This window comes from Arvicola amphibius, chromosome 5 (genome assembly GCF_903992535.2).
Source record: "Arvicola amphibius chromosome 5, mArvAmp1.2, whole genome shotgun sequence".
NCBI lineage: Eukaryota > Metazoa > Chordata > Mammalia > Rodentia > Cricetidae > Arvicola > Arvicola amphibius.
In genome coordinates this window covers 8,487,856-8,510,251 of record NC_052051.1, presented here as the reverse complement: position 1 = coordinate 8,510,251, position 22,396 = coordinate 8,487,856, and the positions used below count along the sequence as shown (strand labels likewise).

General features: G+C 46.6%; 2 long non-coding RNA genes across 2 annotated transcripts; one reads left to right on the top strand and one right to left on the bottom strand.

The window, feature by feature from the left end:
- The first annotated feature begins 3,131 nt into the window (after positions 1 to 3,131).
- LOC119814162 lies at positions 3,132 to 5,350 on the top strand. Its single transcript, XR_005285368.1, has 2 exons — positions 3,132 to 3,229; positions 5,118 to 5,350. It is a non-coding gene; the product is annotated as an uncharacterized LOC119814162 (long non-coding RNA).
- A 600-nt stretch (positions 5,351 to 5,950) lies between these two features.
- On the bottom strand, positions 5,951 to 16,607 carry LOC119815722. The gene is made up of 3 exons (XR_005285564.1): positions 16,448 to 16,607; positions 10,854 to 10,941; positions 5,951 to 6,325 (listed from the first exon to the last, which is right to left on the bottom strand). It is a non-coding gene; the product is annotated as an uncharacterized LOC119815722 (long non-coding RNA).
- Positions 16,608 to 22,396: the final 5,789 nt, after the last annotated feature.

Here is a 22,396-nt window from a genome sequence, read left to right as displayed (position 1 = left end):
GTTTTTGTTTTGTTTTTTTATCTCACTAATTTCCAAGGACTCTAGTAATTTTCATTTTATCTTAGATTTGTAGAATTTCATTTTTCTTTTGTTCATCTGTTTGTTTTTTGTTATTTGTTTTTGTTTTTAGAGATAGGGTTTCTCTGTGTAGCCCTGGCTGTCCTAGAACTCGCTCTTGTAAACCAGGTTGGTCTCAAACTCAGAGATCCACCTGCCTCTGACTCCTTCAGTGCTGGGATTAAAGCCTTGCACCACCAACACCCGGCTAGGTATGCAGAATTTTAAATCTCAAGAAATATTCAGCTTCCTTTTTTCTCTTCATGTAATCAGTGGGGAGAAGAGGAGGAATAGAAGGGAAAGGAGGAGGAGAAGGAAGAGAGAGAAGAGGAGGAGGAGGACGAGAAGGATGAGCAGAGGAGGAGAGGAAAACCCACCCACATGTAACAGGAAGTAAACACACACTTTGGACACTGTTGAAAGCATTTTGTCTCCGCTGGGTGTGGTGCCTCATAACTGCAATCCCAGTGCTCTGTAGGCTTGAGGCAGGAGGATGCATGCAAACTCAAAGCCAGCCTGTCATCCACAGCAAGTTCCCAGGCCATGCTGGCCTAGAGAGTGACACCCTGTCTCCAGAAACAAACAAAGCAATTCAGCCTTATAAAAATCACTTAAACTCGAATCCCTTCAGCTTTCTGTAGTCCCTGCAGAACATGGAACATTCCGTTTGGCCTAGGGGTATAGCTCAGTGGGTAGTAGAGCATATGCTAACATGCCAGAGGGCCTTGCAAAACAGAATCAAAGGAAACGCTACAGACGCAGAACTTCTCAACATGTGATGTTTTCATTTTTGTAGCTCTATAGTAGAGTCACACATATACTCGTGTTTATATACACATACATGAAAACATATATTCATACACACATATGCACTTAAATGCATACACATATATACATGAATATATACATACATATATATATATATATATATACAGGAACATGCACAATGCATATGACATTGATATATTTACATAGACATAAGTAGACAGGGAAGTTACGAAGAAAGCTGACCTTGAGTCTGAGACACTAAAAGCACCACAGTTTTGAGTGGGAAACCATACAATTTTGTTTATTCCAGCTTTTTAATTATGTAAGAAGATCTTTGGGTCCTGGAGAAGCTGTTTGGTTTGCCCGGGATCTTTGAGACTCCCCCTCTGGACATGCTGTATAATTTTGTACTTAACCCCAAGGGCTTCTGTGCCCTTATCGCTCAGACAGGCTTCCTGGGAGCCGGATCCCAAAGGCAGTGAAATGCGCAGGTTTTGAAAGGGTGAGGTTGGGAGCAAAGAGAAAGAACATTTAGGAGTGCCACTGACTGCTGGAGACTCGAACTTGTGATCAGTGGATCAGTGTGTTTGGGCCCTGATCAGCTTCTAAGTGTCTTTCACTAAAAGGGTAAGAAATGGGAGGTGGAACTTCTTTCCTCATGGGCTCTGAACATATTTCACCAGCCCCCAAACTCAGGAGAATCCAACTTGAACCGCTTCCTTCTGTCCGAGTGGTGGCAGACACCACCCCATCCCCAATGGCCCTACCATGCTTCCTGCCTCCTCCAGCCTCCTCGGCTGCACTTCACATAGTTTTTGGGCTTTGCCAGAGTGCGGCTGTTGTACTTTTTGGATTCCCCTCCCCCCAACACTTATCATTTCAGGCTGTGCTTGCATTAATGACTTATCCAGCGAGGGTTATTAAAATTGACTACAGTCTCCGAAGAAAGGGTAGTTTGTCAAACCTACATCCTAAGACTAATTGGATACATTTTGCATGAATTGTGATTAATGCAAGGTAATTTAGGAGGATGGCTTCTGCTAATTAATAACTCAGTCACATTTGACTCCTCTTGGTAGAGCAAACTTTACAAGCGCATTGAGAACTTGCTCAGAACAGGGTCGTCCCCCCCACACAGGTCAGTGTTTTGAGGTGGTTCTTAGGGGAGCAGACAGCTTGAGCAATCTTTTAATTCAGAAACAGTTGCTTAATGTGGGTCCTCTAAAAATAATAATAAATACAAGCCCAGGACGGGAAACTGTAGAACATCCTGGTGTTCCAACACCCTTTCATATCTTGATTGATTTAACATTTATGACAAAGGTCCTGGTCTCAGGAAGGCTTGAGAAAGTTCAGTTAGAAGCTTCACACTGTCAACAGAACCAAGGAGACAGAAGAAAGCTACAGATCGTTTGAGACAATGAAGACTACAAAGGGACCCAAAGGCTGGCAAGAAGGCTCAGAAGGGAAAGGTGTTTGATACGTGACAACCTGAGTGGTCCTCAGGACCCACATGGCAGAGGAGACAACTGACTCCTGCAGCCTGGCCTGGGACCTCCACACATACACAGTGACACACGAGTGTTCTCACACCTACACACTACTAATAAATAAAAACTCAGAGCAAAATAACACTGCTCTGCGAGGTTACACGTCACAGTATTAGAGCCCTGGGATGCTTCTAAAGCAAATGCAGGTGAAACCTGTCCTTCCCGCGACCAAATTTTAGTGAGCCGGTAAAGGCACGGCAGTTACAGCTGCTGGAAGGGACCATGGCTTGTGCTTTTCCCGCAGGCCACAAGGGACACAGATGCCCTCCAACAGAAAACAGCTGTCACTCAAAGCATCTTGCTCCTCTCTACCTAAGCAGTGGGGAAGTCTGACTCAGGCATGCACACACTTATAAATCGCCAGGGCCAAATCAACAGAAAAGCAAAGCGTGTCAACCGCTTTGCTGCTCCCCTGGACAGACTAATTCCACACAGACCAGTTTAAAGAAAGAGTATTTTCTGTTTCCTGCTTCCAGGATTGGGAAAGCTTCCTCAGGGAGGAACAGGTATGTAATGAATATCCAAAATACAAAAGAGGGTGGAGCCTGGAGCCCGACCCTCCCAGGGCTTTCTAATCTCAGGCAACAATTGGAGAAGAACAATCCTCCCTTTGAGAATGTACAGTGATGTCAGGCCCTGGACTTTGTCCACAAATTCCTTCCATACTTCAGAAGGATCCCAGTTAAAATATGACCAGGAGATAGATGTGCACATGTTTTCTGTGGAAGGGGGTGAGGCAGGAATGAAGGGCAAATAGCTACACAAAGGGGAGGAGGGAGAAGAAGGACCAGAAACTCAGCAGGACCCTGAGCCCCAAGCCGCTCCCTCATTTTCCCATTCATTTGGCCATTCAGGTATGGGGTTTAGTTAAGTCAATTTGGTAGGGGGATGGCGAAGAGGGAGAAAAAAAGAAAAAGTAAAAAATAAAATGTTTAAAAGAACCTGTAGAAGTTACATTGGTTTTGAAAGGAGCCTATTTAAATTTTTTATTTTTTTGCACATGTACTTATTTAATTAATTTAACAAGGATCAGGTTTTCTTTTCTTTTCTTTTTTTTCTTTTTTGGTATTTCGAGACAGGGTTTCTCTGAAGCTTTGGAGCCTATCCTGGAACTCGCTCTTATAGACCAGGCTGGCCTAACTGGCCTAGAACTCACAGAGAGGATCAGCTCTCTCTCGCTCTCTCTCTCTCTCTCTCTCTCTCTCTCCTCTCTCTCTCTCTCTCTCTCTCTCTCCTCTCTCTCTCGCTCTCTCTCTCCTCTCTCTCTCGCTCTCTCTCTCTCTCTCTCTCTCCTCTCTCTCTCTCTCCTCTCTCTCTCTCTCTCTCCTCTCTCTCTCTCTCTCTCTCTCTGTATTTTGAGGCAGGGTTTCTCTGTAGCTTTGGTGCCTGTCCTGGAACTAGCTCTTGTAGACCAGGCTGGCCTCGAACTCACAAAGAAAGATCCACCTGCCTCTGTCTTCCCAGTGCTGGGATTAAAGGCGTGTGCAACCACACCCAGTCCCCTTTTTATCATTTAAAAATTACATTTATTGATTGATTGCATGTGTACGTGTGTATAAGCAGGTGTGGAAGTCAGCGGACAGCTTGTAGGAGTCACCTTCCACCCTATGAGATCCAGGGTTCGAACTCCGAGCTTCAGGCTTGGCAACTCGCTCCGAGCCATCTAGCAGGCCCTCTGTCACTGTTTTTATTCTTGCCAGCAATCTTTTTCTTTGGACTTCTCAACAACCAGCGATTGCTTTTCTCGGTCAAAAGTACTGGCTGGTTATGTCACAACCTTCAGATTTTAAGTTGATAATACCTTTCCTCCTATTTATAGCTCTATATAAGGGGCATATCTCTATGGCTTGGACGCCTACCAAACAGAACACCCGTTGGGGTTCGAGGGAGGGGATAAGGGAGGAGCAGAGTAAGTGAGGGGAGGGGTAGAGGTGGAGGGAGGGAAGGAACAATACTAGCAAGAAGTGACTTTACAGGCGCCCTTTTTGTTTACACGAAGAACATATTCAGGGCCGAGGCGAATAATTAAAAATACTTAGAAACGCCTCCAGGTTCCGGGAGTGTACTCTGCTCCCGGTCCTCACCTGGGGGTCCAGGGAACAGGACCCCGGGTTGCGGAGAAGGATGGGGTCGAAGGATATATGAGGACGCCTCAGGGGAAAACGCAAAGGCTAGGCTGGGCTGTCAGATTCTAGTTCGTTCTCTGTACTTTTTGACCGCCCCCCGGCCCCGCCCTCGCCCTCGAATTTTCCCCGAGTGTGCGAGGTTGTCAAGCTGCAACACGCAGCCGCAGTGCGTTGTGCAAACGGTGTGGCGGGAGGGGATGGGCTGGGAGAGAGTAGTGAAGGAGGTGGGGGGGGGGGGGGGGAGGAGGGAGGCACCACGTGATTTTCTGGAACGCAGCCTCCTGGCTTCTTTATTTCGATAGGCAGTAAACTAATTTCCTCTCTCCAGAACGAGTTGGGTGAATGAAGGAACTGAGTCGCGTTCCTCTGGAAAGGCTTGCCTTTGAATGTCGTGAAGGAATTTGCGTTTGATTTCCTTGCTCACATTGAAGAATCGCTCCCAGTTCAAATCGAATGATTTGTTTCTTTCTCTGTCTCAGAGATGCTTTCTAGACAGAATTCCCTTTTGAAAGAAAAGCTAAAAGTTGGCTTTTTTTTTGTTTGTTTTTGTCCTGCAAAGCATTTCTGAATGATGTAGAGAGCTTGAAAAGTCACTTTGATATACTCTGTCCCTTAGTGGTGTGACAGCCAGACCTCAGAGGATCCAGAATCCAGAAGTGGTGAAGGAGATACTGAGTTCTCAGTCATCCTGAACTACATAACAGAGTTTGAAGCCAGCCTGGACAGTATGAGACCCCGCCATAAACAAGAAAACGTTCAACCATCTAGAACGGAGGCAACGTAGTACTTGATGTCCAATGCACTTCCCTCCTCAAGCTCATTCATAGAAATAAAGTCGCTTTAAAGACAGATAACCAGCTGTTTTTGTTTGTTGTGGTTTTTCCAGAGCCCTGGCTGTCTTGAAACTAGCTCTGTAGACCAGGCTGGCCTCGAACTCAGAGATCTTCCTGCCTCTGTTGGGCTTAAAGGTGTGTAAGGCCACCACCCAGCCACGTTCTTTTCCTGACTTCTACACAGTCAGCTGTGGTGGCCTATGCCTGTCATCCCAGAGGCAGAGCTAGGAGAATGGTGAGTTCAAGACCAACCTGAGTTAAACAGCAAACCCCTGTCTGAAGGACAAAACTAGCAAAGGGTGTGGGGGGAGTGGGGTTGGTGGTGGTAGTCTGGCTGGTAGGGTTCTTGGCTAACATGCAAGAATCCATGAGGAGATGGGAATCAATGCTAGCTCTTGGGAAGTAGAGGCAGGAGGATCAGAAGTCCAAGGCCATCCTCAGCTACACAGTGAGTTTGTGGACCCGTTAAGACCTGTCTTAATAAATAAGTAAATACATATATATTGCATTTATACATACAGCCCTGCTGGCCGGTGGTGGCGGTGTTTTCTCTGATATGACTGGCCAGGACACTCTGGTTTGTGGAATGTCATTTTAATTCCATTTAAACAGGGATGTAGGCTGCGGTGGGTTGTGTGCCGGACCCACAGTGACTCAAAACACCAACTGCTCAGGTCCCTCAGTGCTCGCTGTGGCATTTGACCGCATCCTCAGCTTGTCTCAGAAGCTCCCAAGTGATTGCTGCGGAGGCTTCTCAGGTACAGCCGAGGTTACTACACCTCAGACTGCGCTGGGTTTGTTCTCAGCAGTCCAAGGCAGCATTTTCTATTCCGAAAGTTTAACGTGGCTCACGGAGACTGAGCTCTCCCCCCTCCTCGCAGGTTTTATTGTTCTATTAGGTCTTTTTGATTTTTCAGGTGACGCCGGCTTCTTTCTTGGTTCAGGATGTCTTATTAGATCAAGAGCAGGGATTGTATGGTCCAACGGAGTCCTATGGAAATGTTATGTCTGAGTGAGCGGACAAGGAATGCCATCTTGTGTGTCATATTCGTTCATAAGAGGGGTGGGTGAAAGGGAGAAGTTTGGTGGTCTTAAATTATTAATTTACTTCTAAAATGTATTTTATTTCTATTTATATGCATTTGTGTATGTGCCAGAGCACATCTGTGTCCCAGCAGATGTGGGAAGACTCGGGTGGGCTCTGGAACTAGAATTACTGAGGTCGAGATTATCTTTCTATTAAATTTTCATTTAGTGTGTGTGTGTGTGTGTGTGTGTGTGTGTGTGTGTGTGTGTGCTAGTTTGTGTGGGAGTCAGCGGACAACGTGTGGTTCTCTCTTCCCACCAAGTGGGTCCTAGGGGCTGGACTCAGTTCGTCAGGCTTGGCTGCAAGCCCCCTTAGGAGCTGAACCCTCTAACTGGACCTCCGTGTTCTTACTTTTTTTTTTTTCTTTTTAGTCTTTGGTGCATGTGATGTGTGTTTGAGGCCTATGCATCACGGTGCACATGCAGATGTCAGAGGACAACTTTCTCCATTTGATTCTCTTCCTCCAGGGATCAAACTCACCTGCACTATACTGCTCAGCACCGGCCAGTGTGCTGGGCTTCCCATTTGCTGTGCAGGAACCCTGTGGGAAATGTCCCTCCACTTGGTATCTGGGGGACATCAGAGAATCGGCTGTCCTTCCATCTCTACTTCTGTCCTTTGGCATTCTGGCTCCTGTCTCCGATGGACTTGTTTGCCTCAGAAGGTGCTGCACACATTTCCAGAGGAAATCTGAGTTCCTATGGCAACTTGCAGTCATCTCTGTTGAGGGTCTCCTTGTTCCAGTGTGGTGATATGATGCTGACTTGGTGCTTCTCCTATATGTCTGAGTGTGTGACTATGTATGTATGCATATATATATATATACACACATATATATGTGTGTGTATACACACACACACACACACACATATATATATGTATATATCCCTCTCTGGCAGTCTCATGTAGCACAGGCTGGCCTTGAACTCACTACGTAGCGGTTGGATATCCTTCCTCTATTTCCTGACCACTGGGATTACAGATGTCCTCTACTGTGCCTGGTTTATGTGGCACTGGGGATGGAACCCAGTGCAGGCACTCCACAATTGAGCAACATCCCCAGCCCAAGAAAAGAAATATTTTATATTTTACTTTTTGTTGCTTCAGACTCTCTTGGGCAGATGTGTTTCACCTGCCCACTGTTGTGGCTCCACATCTGTCTGTTAGAAATGACTCAGGTTGACACAGGCAGGATTATATTTTACTGCTGGATGAGATTATGATAAGATTATGCAGGGAGTAGGCAGACTCAGTCTATACAACCTGAAAAGTATTTTAGCATGGTCATGGTGGCACACACCTTTAATCCTGGCACTGGGGAGGCAGATGCAAATGGGTCTCTGAGAATTCAAGGCCAGCCTGGCCTAAATGGGGAGTTTCAAGATAGTCAGGGTTATGTAATGAGACCTCATCTAAACCAGGCAACCAAACAAACGTCATAGTACAAGTACATGGATGTAGCTAGATTGCGCTTTCTGCTGCCTCACACACTACGTGTTTTCCTTATTTAAAAAAATGTAAAAGTGATGTAGGAGTGTTTCTATTTATCTGTTGTTTCATTGGTTAATTAATAAAGAAACTGCTTGGCCTGATAGGTCAGAACATAGGTGTGTTTTTCCCCCCTCCCTGAGACAGTTTCTCTGTGTAACAGCCGTGACTGTCCTGGAACTAGCTCTCTAGACCTGGCTGACTTCAAACTCACAGAAATCTGCCTTCCTCTGCCTCCTGGGTAATGGGTTCAAAGACGTTTGCCACCACCATTCATAATAGCAATTTTAAAATTTCTTATTGCGGGCCTAGTAAGATAAAGGTAAATTTGCCTTACAAGCCTGATAATCCTCGGAGCTCACAGAACAGGGAGAAGACAACGGAGGCACAGATCGGCCTCTCAGTTCCACATCTGGGCTATGGCACATTTACACACGAGCACATACACTAATAATAATACATTATTTTGTTTGTTTGTTTGTTTTAAACGACTTGGTAAATGAATGACACAGCCTGTATCACCTGTTTTCCTTGCAGTCACTATGCAGGGAGAAACTGAGACAGCTAAATAATTCAGGCAGGCTCAAGATCAGTTTCTTGGATGCTGTGTATTTGTGGGACAGCAGTTTGACTGCATTTATCACTGTCCTTAAGAACCTTTGGACAGTGTTTTGCCTCAGGCATCCTGGAGTATGGCGTGAAGTTGGTGCCTCTCCAAAGTCCAAAACAATGTCTGCTTTATCCATCCAAGTTATTGGGTAATTCCTTGAAAAGCAGGGGTAGGCATTGTTTACTGTTACGAACTGCTCAAACAACATTTTCAAGTCTTTCTCTGGTCTGGGGTGTGTGACTTAGCAGTGAGTAGCTTGCCTAGCATGGGTGAGGCCCTGGCTTGGATCCCATGCACTGTAAAACATAAAAATACAGGTGTTTTCTTGAAGCAGAGTCAGGGTTAATGACAAAGAACTGATCTGTGTTCTTAGGTTGAACAGAAAGCTGCATTGAGCCAGGCAGGCATGGCGGCTCACGTCCGGGAGCCTCGCACTCAGAAGCTGGAAGCTGGGGTTCAAGAGTTGGCTACCTGAGACCTTCTCTCAAAAACCAAAATGGACTAAACAAAACCACTGGGCTACCATCTACCTTCTGAGTGCCGGCAGGGGAGGTACCAAGAATAGGATGAATCGATGTGACGAGCGTGCGTGTGGGGGCTGTTGGAGGAAGTGGGCATGCCCCCGCGTTGGCGCCGGGTGCTGTTCACATCAAAGGCCTCGGCTCACTGCGGTGGGCTGTTGTAAACCAGGCTCTGGTGCCCTCCACCTGGGGAACTGAAGTCCAGTTGAGCATAGAGAGCCATGCCATGAAGTAGGGCATGATGACGGCTGCCCCGGGGAGCCTTTGCTCGCCGACTCCCCTGAACGACCTTTCTCCCAGCTTTTCAGGTTTAATGTCTGAGCCTCGAGTCAGAGGACCTCATCCTAATCCTTGTCTTCTGCTCACTACTGTGTGACTTTGAACAACTTCTTGCCTACTCTGGACTCCCACTTTTTCAGCTGTATAATGAACAAGCTTGTAGGGCTTTAGTTCTTGTAAATTTTTTTTTTTTTTTTTTTACTTTATGTGTATGAGCATTTTGCCTGCATGTCTGTATTGTGCGCCTGCTGCTCAGGGAGGCCAGGAGAAAGTGTTGTATTCCCTGCAGATGGAGTTACCGAACCTGGGCCCTCTGTGAGAGCAAGGGATGCTTTTTGGACATTTTGTTTTGTTTTGTTTTTTGAGACAGGGTTTCTCTGTGTAGCTTTGGAGCCTGTCATGGAACGTGCTCTGTAGACCAGGCTGGCCTCAAACTCACAGAGATCTGCCAGACTCTGCTTCCTGAGTGCTGGGGTTAAAGGCATGCCCCACCACCACCTAGCTGCAACAAGTATTCTGAACCACTGAGCCATCCATACGGTTCTGTTCTTTTTTTTTTTTTTTTTTTTTCGAGACAGGGTTTCCCTGTAGTTTCTAGAGCCTGTCCTGGAACTAGCTCTTGTAGACCAGGCTGGCCTCGAACTCAGAGATCCGCCTGCCTCTGCCTCCCGAGTGCTGGGATTAAAGGCGTGCGCCACCGCCGCCCGGCTAGTTTTACATTTTTGATTATGTGTATATGGGTGTGTCTGTGTGTGGGCATGTGCACTTGGGCGATACCCTCAGAGGCCAGGAGAGGATATGAGATCACTTGGATTTACATCTGTCTGATTCCCTTAAGCCAGCGTCTCAAGGACCTGGAGCTAGGCTGGTGGTCCTCCTGTCTACACCCCTCACCACCCTGGGTCATAGGTGCAGAAGCCACATCTGACTATTTAGCATGGTTTTGGGGATTTGAACTGAGGTCCTCACGCTTGCATTTATTCCCTGAAACATCTCCCCAGTTTGCATTTTGGCTTTTTGGATAGGGTTTAGCCGTGTAGGGCAGGCTGGCCTCAATCTTGTGCCTCCAGAGTGCTAGGATCACAGGCAAGTGTCACCACACCCCACCTGCTCTGGGGTTGTTTTAATCAAGTTTAATCAAGATTACCATCACCATAAGAATAGTGATGTTTGTATAGCACTGATTATCACATGTTCTGGACTTTGACCCAAACTCACAGGTCAAAATCTAATCTCCTGTGTGCTGGTGTTGGTAGGTAGGGCCTTTGTGAGGCAGTAGGTCATAGGAGTGGGGTCTCCTGAAAGGGTATGAAAATACCCTCTTATAAGACAGACTGTCATGTTGACCCCTGCCTGCAATCCCAGCATTTGGGGAGGTAGAGGCAGAAGCACCAGGAATTCAACACCATACTTGGCTACATAGTGTGTTTGAGGCCAGCTTGGGCTACAGAAGATTCTATTTCAAGAAGACAATGAAGGAGAGGAGGAGGGGCAGGAGGAGGAGGCCAAGAGAACTCATTCGCTTTTTTTCTACCCAGTGGAGATACAAGACGTCAGCTGGCTGCAGCCTGGACCAGGGCTCTCAAAGATGCTCCCACACTGGTCTTGTGTTTTCATCCTCCCTGGTGGGAAGAAACAGATACATGTTAGCAGAGGCCCCCGATCTATGGTAAGATATCAGTTTGAGCCAAGGTAGGGTGTTTTATGTCTCAGATAATTCCCCACTTCAGCCGTCACTTTCAGAATCCATTGAGGTAGGTGAGTTCAGTCTGGAGACTGACCCTGCCCATGTAATAAAGCATGTTCGCGTGGAAAGATGGCGTGCACCCCTGCACACCTCCCCTCTCATCTCCTCTTTCTCTTCTTCCTCTCTCCCCCACCCCTCAGTCCGTCCCTGCCTTTTCCTTTATGCAGCAATCTGTCCACACTCCTGTCTAGGACACACTGGGAAACAAATAAAAGAACAGCTATGGATTAGTAGGAATATAAAAATATATATAAAAGGTCAGAGAGGCGGCTCAGTCAGTGGTTAGGAGTACCGGATGCTCTTGGAGAGGACCCAGCTTGGGTTCCCGGCACCTGCATGGCATCACACACCTATCTACAATGCCAGTTCCAGAGGATCTAACATTTCTGGCGTCTGTTGGCATCAGGCACACATGTGGTTCACATACAAACATTCAGGCAAAACATTCGTACACATAAAAATAAAACTTACTGACAAATTATTATGTTTATTTGTGTTTGTGAGGGGGCATGTGCGGAGGTCTGAGGTCAACTTGTAGGAGTCGGCTGCCTCTTTCCACCTTGTGGGTTCCAGGGAAAGGAGCCAGCTCAGGTCACCAGGTTCAGCTGCAAGCGTCTTTACCTGCTGAGCTATTTTGCAGGCCCTCAATCATTTTCCTACTCATTCTTGTGGTTATATGTAGATGTGGCTTCAGGTGTGAGTAAACCACACAGGACTGAGGACCTGATAAGTAGCTCAAGCAGGGAGAAAGAAGAAAAAAGATGCTTTGTACTGCACCGTAGAGCCACAAGCGAGTGGCCAGCACAGACAGCACACCCGGAGTGAGAGGAAACCTCAGCCGGGGCTGCCACTCGGTGTGAGTCAATGCGGTAAGGGAGCTGAGAAAGTTGTAATTCAATTTCCCCCCCCCCTTCATTTTTAGAGACTGGCTTTCTCTGTGTAGCCTTGGCTCTGTTGGCACTTGGCACTCACTCTATAGACCAGGCTGGTCTCCAACTCACAGAGATCCGCCTACCTCTGCCTCCTGAGTGCTGGGATTAAAGGCCTGTGCCACCACGCCTGGCTATAATTATTAATTATAAGAATAAATATACTAATAAATCTTATTAATAGATTTTTTTTCCAGTCCCACTGTTCCCACTGTGCATTCAAGTTGTTTCTGGGCTTCATGAGGCTTTAGTTTAAAACAACAGAGTTCAGCTTTAAAGGAAAACACAAAGAAAATGAAAATCACCTGAGATTCTGTCTCCTAGACTATGTCTCCACATCTTACTGACTGTCACGCCACACTTCTCAAATATGTTTCTTTAATTCTTCTTCTCTTTTCTTTGACTTGGTTGGGGATACATAGCTAGTTAGTAGAGTATACATAGCTAGTTTTAGGTCAGCCTGGTCCACACAGTGAGACCCTGGTTTTTTTTTTTGTTTGTTTGTTTTTTGTTTTTAAATCTTTAAGTTATCTGTCATGGTGGCATACACCTTTTTAAAAAATTAATTAATTAATTTTTATGTGCATTGGTGTCTTTGCCATGGGTATCAGGTTCACTGAAACTGGAGCCACAGACAGGTGTGAGCTGCCATATGGGTGCTAGGGACTGAACTCGGGGCCTCTGGAAGAACAGTCAGTGTTCTTAATCCTTGAGCCATCTTTCCAGCCTCATAGCATTCACCTTTAATCTTCGACTGGGGGTAGAGGAAGGCAGACCTCTATGTGTTTGAGGTTAGCCTGGTCTACATAGTGAGTTCCAGGACAGCCAAGGCTATACAGTGAAACCTTGTCTCAAATTAGCACCTCCCAATTTAAAAAATATTACATTTATTTCTTTATATGTATGGGGTTTTTGCCTGCCTGCATGCTTGCGCACCACGTGTGTGTCTGGTGACCAGGCTCGCCTGAAGAAGGCATCGGATCCCCTCGAACTGGAGTCACAGGTGGCTGTGAACGGGAGCTGGGAACCAAGTCCAGGGTCTTTGTGAGGGCAGCCAGTGCCTCTAACCACGGAGCCATCTCTCCAGTACTTACAAAGTCTTATTAATGGGGTGGCGAGGTGGCCAAGCCTCATGACCAGGACAGCACCAATCCCTCGTGTTGCCTTCTGACCTCCACATGCGGGGCAAGGCATGTGCACACCGCCCCCTCATACTCTTTCCCCCCACATTTGTATGTGTGTGCATGCTCCACAGCACGTGTGGGGAGGTCAGAAGGTAACTTGGTGGAGTCCATTTTTTCCTTCCACCTAGACAGGGCTTCCAAGGATTGAACTCGGGTCCCGAGGCTGAGCCTCCATTCCTCACTTCACTTACAAACAATCATGACCTGCCAAACTGTGTGCTTCCGTACGGACCCTTCTTCTGTGCTAACCGACATGGCTCAACATGATTTTTGCAAGTGGCTGTAGAGTCCTGGTGGACGGGGCTTAGTTTTATGTGAACTTTTGACTGGCTTTGAGGGACAGCCAGGTTGTGTGCGGTTGGCATTCCCACTTGTGCTCTGTGCCAGCATCCTGTGTGCTTAGGTCTTCACAACTGAGAGATGTTTTTGTAAGGTAAATCCCAAACAGTAAGGCAGATACACTAAGGTGCACCCCTATCCTAGCCAGGTATGCTGGTACCCCCCTCTAATCCCAGCACCTGGGAGACAGAAGGAGGAGGATCAGTTCACATTACACAGTGAATTAGGGGCCAGGCTGGGCTAATGAGACTGTCTCAACACAAAACAGCAAGAGGAGGGAGCACGGAGACAGGGGAATGCTTGCTGGAATGTAGCAAGATTCAAGTTCCCAGCCCCTACATCAGGTGGCTCACAGCCGCTTGTAATTCTAGCTCCAAATGCACTACATGTACATGTATACAGACACACACACACACACACACACACACACACACACACACATACACACATACATACATATGCGCATGCCCACATATACCCCCCCCCCACAGATACATCCAATTAAAAGCTAAAAATTTTTAAAAGGGAACGTTTAAAAAAGATTTTTGGTGTTAAAAAAAAAAAAAAGGACCTTAAAATTGGCTGTCCTGGAGTTCACTCTGTAGACCAGGCTGGTTTCCAACTCAGAGATCCTCCTGAGTGTTGGGATTAAGGGTGTGTACTACCACTATCCGGCTAAAAAAGCTTTTTAAAAAAGACAAAAGCAACATTTACCTTTCTCCTACTTGGTTCTGTCTGGATAATGAGACTAAATTATCCTCACTCTGCATGTGAATACTTTTATTTACTCGGCTATTGGTTTTGAGACTGAGTGTCTCCAGAAACTCGGGCTAGCCTACAACTCCCTCTGCAGCTGGGGCGGGACTTGACCTCCTGACTTTCCCTCCTTCTTCCCTTTGGTGGAGTAGTGCTAGGGACAGAACCCAGGCCTCAAGCATGCCAGGCCTGGGTTCTGCCTACTTAGCTACACTCCCCCAGCGCTCACATCACCACTCAGGAGGAAGAGTGTCTCCAGCACAGCAGATGGCTTAGTTTTCCCTCTTTGTCCCTGTTACCTTCGAAGAGAGATGTAGATCCGAGTTCAGTGTGACCTGTGACCTGGAGGTAAAATCTGGCTTCAGCACTAGTGCAGAGACGCATGAGGAGAAGCCTTCTTTTCTAGCTCTTCGGAAATCTTTCATGAGTCTCTCCACGTAGATACAAGTCCAGGAGATTTAAGATTTAATCATGTGATGCATAATGAACTGCCTGCTCCTTCAGTAGACGATAGTGCCTTCCGAAGTTTTCCTAATTCTTTCAAGTTTCTGTATTTCTTTCTTTCTTCTCTTTTCTTTTTTGTTTTGGTTTTTGTTTTTCTGAGACAGGATTTCCCTGGGTAACAGCCCCAGCTGTCCTGGAACTAGCACTTTTAGACCAGGCTGGCCTCGAACACTCAGAGATCCACCTGCCTCTGCCTCCTAAGTGCTGGGATTAAAGGCGTGCGCCACCACCACCTGGCTCAAATTCCTGTATTTCTTAACAAGGCCAAATGAATGGAGTTCAGAGCTGTGTTCTGCACAGACAAGAGCGTGCTAAACAGCCCTGATTCTCAGGAAGCAGTAGACACTCAGTTCAAACAAATAAGTACAAAACAGTTGCTAGGCGTGGTGCCTCATTCATGCTTTTAATCTCAGTCAGGTGACCCAATGAGACTCCATCAAGAGAAAGAGAGAGAGAGAGAGAGAGAGAGAGAGAGAGAGAGAGAGAGAGAGAGAGAGAGAGAGAGAGAGAGAGAGAGAGAGAGAGAGAGAGAGAGAGAGAGAGTGTGGAACAGTGTAGGCTCCTGAGGTGTCTTAACCAGTAAAGGCACAGGCTGCTATGCCGGATGTCCTGAACTGAGTTTGAGCCCCAGGACTCATACTATAGAAAGGTGTCCCCTGACTTCCACACTCAGGCTGGTGGCATGCTCACTCCTAACACACACACACACACACACACACACACACACACTGAGAAAATACAAATAAATGAGTTATTTGAGACAGGTGTGTATATGTACGAGAGTATGTATGTGCGAGAATGTTACTAAGTGTGTGTGAGAGACAGTTACTATGTGTGTGTTACTGAATGTGTGTGAGAGTGTTACTGAGTGTGAGAGTGTGTTGTGAGGGAGAGTTACTGAGTGTGAGTGTGTGTGAGTGTGTTACTGAGTGTGAGAGTGTGTGTGAGAGTGTTATTGAGTGTGTGTTACTGAGTGTGAGAGTGTGTGTGAGAGAGTGTTACTGAGTGTGTGTGTGTATTAGTCGAAAGCCCAAGGTAGAGGTGTATTCACACTTGTGATCCAAGTATTTGGGAGGGTGAAAAGGAGGAATCAGGAATTCAAGGCTAACCCTAGTTTTAGAGCAAGTTTGACACTAACCTGGACAACATCGCACGCACATGCGCACGCACGCACGTGCACGCACACACGCACGTGCACGCACACACACACACACACACATGCGTGCATGCATGCACACCACCCAAATTGAATAAGGTAATGTCATGCAGCAAAGCTAAAAAGCACTTCACAGCTTTATCAGCCACGGTGAATGTAACGAGACAGAATTATTCAGTGACAATTAATAGGTAAGCTGTGGTATGGAGCATGCTTTAAATAACCCCAGGCTCTGCCAAAGCCGGGACGGCAAGCCGAGAGCTACCTGCGCCTTCTCAGGTTTGGTTCACCTGAGACGGTATTTAAACACTCTGAAAACAGTGCTCTGCATCTCTAACGGAAGCTCCGGTTTCTGGCTTTCCTTGACAAAACGGATGTCCTTCGAGCCACACAGAGTCCAAACCCCAATCTCTGTAGCTGTGGAGGGGCTCGGTGTGGACCAACAGCCTGGCCTGGTGCACTGCCACACCCCACCTGTGAGGCCAGGGCACACCTGGCTGCCCGCCTTCTTACCTGTTTGGCCCCAGTAGGTGTTTAGACTTCGCCACACCCTTTTCAAGTTGGAAGCGTGTGCCGGGGCAGGTCTCTTTATGACAGGCTATTCCTGCCGCGCAGAGAAGCTGGCCTGTTCTCCCTTCCACTTTGTGAGACCTGAGAGTTTGTACTTTGTTCTTTGTGTTCAGAAAACCAGCCAGGAGTAGAGAGGAGTCTCTCTCCTGCGAGTTGGTGCCATCAGGGACATTGAAATCCTGGCTCCCGAGCACATGGGGTGGGGGAGGGGAAGAATGGCAGCCAGGAAGAGGGGAGGGTGTGGGGATTAGGGAGTAGCCGAAACACTAGTACTCACCACATTTTTATGTTCTTTTTGGGGGGAAAAACAAATTTCGATTCGACTGCTTTTATTCCTTTAGTTTTTTTTTTTTTTTAAAGTTGTCCCCTTTCTGTGTATAATTAAACACCAGGACGTAGTTTTGCTGCTGTCAGAATAGCAGATGTTTTAGACGTGGCAGATTCTCTCTTAGATAAACACAGGGCTCAGTCTCCTGAATAAATGTAAGGACAACCGCCCAGCTTCTGGCGCGACTTGAAGGTGGCCTGGATGGCCTTGTATTTTCTTCTCCAGCCGTAGGTGCTGGTACCAGAGTCTGCTCTTTCCTGCTGTAAGCCTACCAAACTCTGAATTTTGCCTTTATGAAGAATGCACCCCCCCCCCATTATTATTTAGTTTGATTGTATGCTAGCCTCATGCTCTGCATTCTAATTTAAATGGAACTGCGCAGGAAAAAAAAAATGCAAATCCCCTCCATTCAAATCCAAAAGAAAATAAATGGATTTTTTTTATGGCCTAAAGGATCTATTCAATATCAAATCATTTATCTTTTCAGGAAACACGGCTTATATATCCCATAAGCTGGAGTGCTGTCTTTATTGTCTTCATTCCCCTCCCTCCTTTGATACATTTGCTTGTTCTCTCAAATCTCCCCGAATCTCTGCCGATAGGGGCGGCTTATATCAGGCAGAATAAGAATGTAATTAATATCACTGAACAGAGAGCAAAGCTTGCATAAAAAGCTTGCCCGTGCTCACAGGGAAAACACAATAAAAAACAGACCTAAAATTTGGTAAGGGGAACTTCCTTCCTTCTTCTTCTTTCAACAATCACAGTGTTTAAAGGGACAGACACTTGGCTTTACCAGAGCAGCAGGGCTGGTAAAGTGTGTGTGTGTGTGTGTGTGTGTGTGTGTGTGTGTGTGTGTGTGTGTGAATGAAGAGAGGGCGTGTTTTTAACTGACTGCCTTCTTCCCTGGCTCGGATCTCCAGGAGAACTAGGGGAGGAGGCTTACTGTTGGGAGTCTGGCATGTGTAAGCCAGCCTGGGTTTTTACTAGCACTGCCTTATATTTATCTCTTGATTAAAGAATCCAATGTGGAGGCAGGGCTTGGAGAAGGTACCCGGGCACACAAACAGCTGGGGCACACCAGGTTACCAGGTTACACACCTCTCGCCTTACTGGACCTATAGCACCCCTCCTATTATATGTGTGTGTATAAAATCTTAAATCTCACACACACACATATATATATATATATGAATATAATATTAATATATATCAAGATTTAATCTTAAAATATTTTTCCTATCTCTCTCTCTCCCTCTCCCTCTCCCTCTCTCTCTCTCTCTCTCTCTCTCTGTGTGTGTGTGTGTGTGTGTGTGTACATGAAGCCAGGCCCATATGTGCAGAGGCAAAAGACAAAAGATCAGTTCTGTCCTTCTACCATGTGGGCTCTGGGACCTGAAGTCAGCCAACTGTGCTTGTTGGTAGTGCTTTTATCCATGGGGTATGCCATTGCAGACCTGACCCCCATTTTCCTTTTCCTTACCCTCTCTTAAGACAGGGTCTCATTATGTGGCCTTGGCCAGCCTGGGACTCACAGAACTCTGCCCACCTTAGCCAAGAGAAAGGATTAACAGTGTGTGTCGTCACTGGCCAGCTTGGAGATGTACTTTTATTAATTTAACTTTTGGATCTAGAAAGATGTCTCAGTGTTAGAGTACTTTCTGCTTTTCCAGAGGACTGAGTTCGATTCCCAGCACCTATGTTTCTACTCACAATTGCTTATAACTCCAGCTTCAGGGGATCCAACACACTCTCCTGACCTTCTCAGGTGCTGTGCTCACCTGTACAAACCCACACACAGATGTGTTCATATACACATAATTAAAAAATAAAGTATTGCCGGGCGGTGGTGGCGCACGCCTTTAATCCCAGCACTCGGGAGGCAGAGGCAGGTGGATCTCTGTGAGTTCGAGGCCAGCCTGGTCTACAAGAGCTAGTTCCAGGACAGGCTCTAAAAAAGCTGCAGAGAAACCCTGTCTCGAAAAACAAAAAAAAAAAAAAAAAAAAAAAGTATTTTAAAACCATGTTTGTGGATGCACGTGTAACCAAGTGTAGGAACCCATGGAGGCCAGAAAAGGGCATTGGATCTCCTGGAGCTGGAGTTACAGGTGGTGTCTGGCACCAGACGCTCAGTGCTGGGAACAGAACCCTGGTTCTCAGAAGAACAACAGGCATTCTTAACCCCTGAGCCATTTCTCCACACCTTTCCCTCAAATTCAGGGAGCCTCCCTTCCCCAGCCTCCGGAGGGCTAGCATTCCAGGCGGGAGCTATCAAGGCTAGCTTCCTTCCAAAGCCAGAAGGTTTTGAGGGGAGAGAGTGGGCAAGCACATAGCACTGGGTTTCCTATTTTCAGACATTCTCCTTTCTCTGTCGAAGCACATTTTAAAATCCTATGATTGCGTTGACTTTACTCGTTTGTGTTTCTTTATTCGCTGGGCTTTGGGCGCAAAGTGACTAGCATGCCTTTGTTCTCACTAGATTAAGCCTCCATAGATAATCTGGTTTCTTTATAGCTGCATTGTTTAAATCTTGCTAATTACAGTGCAATGCTATGCAGTGCCAGTGGGGGGACAATTTAAATGCTCACTGGAAGAAGGGAGAAGATAGATCAAGCTAAGAAATGTACAGTTTCTCAAACCTGTCCCCCAGGGCCAATTTAAAGTTTGCCTTGCCAAGCTGTTTACATTGAAAGTCTTAAACACACCAGGCGTGTTTCCAAGCAGGCAGGCGCTTGGAGGAAACTGGGAGATTTGGGGGGTTGATCCTGAGCTTCCCAAAATGCTTTCTGCTCCAGGTCACTCAGGAGGGAAGGATCGGGGAGTGGCCAGGCCCATCCACAGCTTCTGAGATGAAAGGAAGATAAGGAGAGGGTTTGGAAAGAGGTGGGGAGGGAGGAAGGGAGGAGCTGGGGGTGTGTGGAGTTCAGCTGTGCGTGGCTCAGCTGTGCAAGCACAAGGACCCGAATTCAGATCCCCGGCACCCATGAAGGAAGCTGGGGATTCATTGTGCGCCGGCAACCCCAGAGCTAGGGGAGGTGGAGATGATGGGGTTACTGAGGCTCACTGGCCTGCTGCTCTAGCATAGTTGGGTGAACTCGAGGTACAGTGAGAAGTTTTGTCTCAAAATATAGTGAGTTACAGAGGAAGAGACCTGGCACTGACCTCTGTCTCCCCTACAACACACAAACACACAAACAAACCAAACAAGAGGTGGAGGCATGAACACACCGGGCCAGGCCACAGAGTCAGGAATAAACCAGCATTTAATGAGGTGCCATGTGAAGTGCCCTGTTTCCTTGGAATTAGAATAGAAGGGAAAATAGGGGCTCAATAAAGCAGTGTTTACCTACCCTACACTACTTCTTTTTTTTTTTTTTTTTTTTTTTTTTGAGACAGGGTTTCCCTGTAGTTTCTAGAGCCTGTCCTGGAACTAGCTCTTGTAGACCAGGCTGGCCTCGAACTCAGAGATCCGCCTGCCTCTGCCTCCCGAGTGCTGGGATTAAAGGTGTGCGCCACCACCGCCCAGCTAGGGGTAGGTTCTTAACCACCTGTTGTCCTCCACTTGGTGATTTATCTGGGGAATTCCCAAGGCAGGGTAGAGGGCACATCCAGGGCTTGGCATGGGGAACTGAGCAAACCAAAGTACATTGGGGAGTATTTAGCAGCAGACACCTTGTAGCACCAAGAAATAAGACCGAGAACAACTAAAAAGAAACACAAAGTGCTGTTCTGGAATGAAAATCCTGGAATGCTAAGCCTAAGTGGGGCGGATTGTCTAGGAGCATAGATCTCTGGGTTTTGTTTTTTGTTTTGTTTTTTTTTTTCTATATATCATACATCATGTGGTTTGGTGGCTTTACTAGGTGGCTGGCAAAGGCAGTAACACTTCAGGAGGAAGGAAAAAGATGACAGGAGAGTCACACAGCCAGTGCCAAGGTCGCTTGCTCACTTAACAAGTTGAAACAGTAAATGCAGAAATCTTTTTTTTTTTAATGGGAGCGTGGGGAAAGTTGACTTTAGCTTGTCCCCATGTTTCCAGGAATTGTCCAGGATTCTAGGCTCCGGGGGTGTCAGCAGGAGGAGGCCTCTGAGAGGCAAGATTGTGTTGCTTAGCTGTTGGGCTGCTCCATGGCGCAAATCCTGGACAAACAAGTTAAACCTTGCACCTCTGTTGTCTAGGCTGTGAAATGTACGTAATAACAATTCAGTCGGGCTGGCTGCTGGAGGGACTCAATTCAATAAGGTTGGTTGAGCAATGGCTACACATAGCTTAAGGCCAGAGAAGTCTAATGCCTTGCCTCTTGTGCATAAGAACCTTGACTTAATCCCCAGCACTGCACACACACGCGTGTGCGCATGCTCGCATGCGCATATACACACACACACACACACACCACACACACACACACACACACACACACAAGGATCTGATATGATGTCAATGCATTTTTAATTATTCCTAGTGGAACATGCTGGCACATGCCTCTAATCCCAATGTTTGCGGGATGGAGACAGGAGGAATCAGGACTTCGAGGTCGTCATCATTTTAGGCCTGTCTGAGCTACATAAAATCTGATCTCCCAAAAAAACCAAAAACATAAAATTATTTTGGAATCTTCTATTTTGTTAGTTGACATTTTCTCTTTTTCTTTCTTTCTTTTATTTGTTTTTGTTTTCTGAGACATGATTTCTCTGTAGCTTTGGAGTCTGTCCTGGAACTAGCTCTTGTAGACCAGGCTGGCCTCGAACTCACAAACTCACAGAGATCCGCCTGCCTCTGCCTCCCGAGTGCTGTGATTAAAGGTGCACGCCTTTAATTAGTTGACTTTCGTGTGCTTGTCAGTAACCTGACAAGGAATTATTTTCCCGTAAATTCGTGCACATGGGAGAAGGGCCAGTGCTCCAGAAAACAGGGTATTTAGAAGTTGGACTTAATTCCTGTGGTGTGTGTGTGTGTGTGTGTGTGTGTGTGTGTGTGTGTGTGTGTGTAGTTCAGTGAACCAGTGCTGGGAGGCGGTTCTCTCCTTCCACGGCGTGAGACCAGGAACCAAACTCAGTAAGACTTGTCTGCAAAGGTTTGAACTTGTTGAGCCACCTCGCTGGTTTCAACCTGGAGCTTACCAACTGGGCTAGACTGGCTGACTAATGAGTGCCAGAGTCTTCTCATTTTGTCCACCCAGCTCTGGATTACAGGTGTTCAACATCATCCCCAGCTGGGGATTGAACTCAGATCCCTTTGTTTGCATGTACAGGGAACATTTATCAATCAAGTCATTGCCCCAGCCCCAGGCTACCTAGCTTAAAAATTTATTATTATTATTATTGTTATTATTATTTATTATTACTATTATTTTATGTGTATTGGCATCTTGCTTGAACGTATACCCGAGTCTGTGCACCATGTGTGCCTGGTGCCTGCAGTGATCAGAAACGAGTTTCATATCCCCTTGAACTGAAGTTACCAAAGATTGTAAGCTGCCGTTGTAGGTGCTGGGAATTGAACCCCAGTCCTTTGCAAGAGCGAGTGCTCTTAACCCCTGAGCCATTCTCCAGCCTCAGTCTCC